Source organism: Budorcas taxicolor, chromosome 6 (genome assembly GCF_023091745.1).
Source record: "Budorcas taxicolor isolate Tak-1 chromosome 6, Takin1.1, whole genome shotgun sequence".
Classification (NCBI taxonomy): Eukaryota; Metazoa; Chordata; class Mammalia; order Artiodactyla; family Bovidae; genus Budorcas; species Budorcas taxicolor.
The window spans coordinates 47,940,269-47,942,983 of record NC_068915.1 but is presented as its reverse complement, the minus strand read 5'-3'; the positions used below and the strand labels follow the sequence as shown (position 1 = coordinate 47,942,983).

General features: G+C 37.2%; 1 pseudogene; it reads right to left on the bottom strand.

Annotated features, from left to right (window-relative positions):
• Positions 1-621: 621 nt before the first annotated feature.
• Positions 622-2,332, bottom strand: LOC128049495 (tigger transposable element-derived protein 1-like; annotated as a pseudogene).
• Positions 2,333-2,715: the final 383 nt, after the last annotated feature.

The window sequence follows — 2,715 nt, the reverse complement described above, 5'->3', positions numbered from 1 at the left end:
AACAGCAGCATCTTTTAGGATTTGAAATAGCTCAGCTGGAATTCCATCACCTCCACTAGCTTTGTTTGTAGTAAGGCTTCCCAAGGCCCACTTGACTTCACACTCCAGGATGTGTCACTCTAGCTGAGTGACCACACCACTGTGGTTACCCAGATCATTAAGACCTGTTTTGTATGGTTCTTCCATGTATTCTTGTCACATATTCTGCTTCTTTTAGGTTCTTACCTTTTCTGTCCTTTATCATGCCCATCCTTGCATGAAATATTCCTTTGATACCTCCAATTTTCTTTAAGACATCTTTAGTCTTTCTCATTCTATTGTTTCCTTCTATTTATGTGTATAGTTTCACAATAGAGAATTAGATGCCTGAGAATTAGAAAGCAGAATGATGAACAGACAGAAAGCTTCATAACAGTTAAATGCAGGCATACCTCAGACATAGTACTTGTTCAGTTCTACAACACCTTAATAAAATGAATATTGCAATCAAGCCAGTCACTCATTACCACCCCCCCACAGAGCATATTATGTTTACACTACACTGTAGTATATTAAGTGTAATAACACTATGTTTCAAAAAAAAATGTATATACCTTAATTAAAAAATATTGCTAAGAAGTACTAAGCATTATCCGAGCCTTCAGTGGGTCATAATCCTTTTGCTGGTGGAGGGTCTTGACTCTGTGTTGATGGCTTCTGATTGACTAGGATAGTGATTGCAAGAGTGGATGGCTGTGGAAATTTCTTAAAACAACAAGGAAGTTTGCCACATTGATTGACTCCTTCTTTTATGAACTATTTCTCAAGGCTGTTTGATAGCACTTTACTCACAATAGAACTTCTTTCAAAATTATAGTCAATCCTCTCAAACTCTATTATTGCTTTAATCAAATAAGTTTCTATCATAGTCTGAATCTTTTGTTGTCACTTCAACAATCTTCATAGCCTCTTCACCAGGAGTAGGCTCCATCTCAAGAAAGCACTTCTTTTGTTCATCAGTAAGAAGACACTCCTCAACTGCTGAAGGTTGATCACAGGATTGCAGGAATTCAGCCTCATCCTCAGACCCCGCTTCTAATTTCAGTTCTGTTGCTATTTCCACCGCATCTGCATTCCTTCCTCCACTGAATTCTTGAATCCCCAAAGTTGGCAGGAAAACATCTTCCAAGCCACTGCTGGTGTTGGCATACTGACTACCTCCCAAAAATCACAAATGTTTTTATGCTATTTAGAATGCTGAATCCTTGCCAGAAATTTTTAAATTGACTTTGTCCAAGTCCATCAATGGAATCATACCTATGGCAATACGAAACATAAGTAGTAAAAAGACTTGAAAGTTAAAATTAGTCCTTGACTTATGGGCTGCAGAATGGATGTTTTGTTAGTAGGCATGAAGACAACATCTATCTCCTTGTATCTCTCCATCAGAGCTCCTGGTTAACCAGATGAGTTGTCAGTAAGTAGTAATATTTTGAAAGGAATCTCTTTGAAAGAGCAGTAGGTCTCAGCAGTGGGCTTAAAATATTCAGGAAACCATGTTGGCAACAGATGTTCTGTCATCTAGGCTTTATTGTTCCATTTATAGAACACAGAGTGTATTTAGCATAATTCTTAAAAAAAAAAAAAAACTCTAGGATTTTCAGAATAGTAATTGTGCACTGGCTTCAACTTAAAATCATCAGCTGCATTAGCTCTTATGAAGAGAGTCAGCCAGTCCTTTGAAGCTCTGAGGCCAGAAAATGGCTTCTTTCTAGCTATGAATGTCCTAGGTGGCATCTTCTTCCAACAGAAATCTGTTTCATCCACATTGCAGCCATCTTAATTAATTATCTTAGCTAGATCTTCTGGATAACTTGTCAGAGCTTCTACTTTAGCATTTGCTGCTTCATCTTGCAGTTTTATGTTATGGAGACAGCTTTTTTCCTCAAACCTCATAAACCAAGCTCTGCTAACTTTCAACTATTCTTCTCCAGCTCCTTCACCTCTCTCAGCCTTTGCAGAGCTGAAGAGAGTTAGGGCCTTGCTGTGGACTAGGCTTTGACTTAAGGGAATGTTGTAGCCTGTTTGATTGCCTATCCAGACCACTAAACTTTCTCCATAGCTTCAGTAAGGCTGTTTCACTTTATCCCTCATGTGTTAACTAAACTAGCACTTTTAATTGCCTTCAAGAAACTTTTCTTTAATTTAGAACTTGGCTAACTGGTATAAGAGATCAATTTCCCAGTATCTTGGCTTTTGCCAAGCCTTCCTCACTAAGCACAATCATTTCTAGCTTTTGATATAAAGTGAGAGACATGAGACTCTTCCTTTCACTTGAACACTTAGAAGCCATTGTAGAGTTATTAACTTTGATAGATTAGTGTTTCTGGAAATAATAGGGGACCTAAGGAGAGAGAAAAATAAGGTAACAGCCTATTGGTGACACACAGAACACACACAACATGTATCTAAATTTGCATCTTACATGGGTACAGTTCATGAGCACGCTAAAACAGTTACAATGGTAATATCAGAGATCACTGACCATAGATCATTATAACACATATAAAAATAATGGAAAAATTGAAGTACTGTGAGAATTACTAAAATATGACACAGAGACATGATGTGAGGTAATTTTGAAAAAAATGGTGCACATAGACTTACTCAGTACAAAGTTCCACAAAACTCCAATTTGAAAAAAATAAAATATCTATGAAACAATAAAGAGAAGAA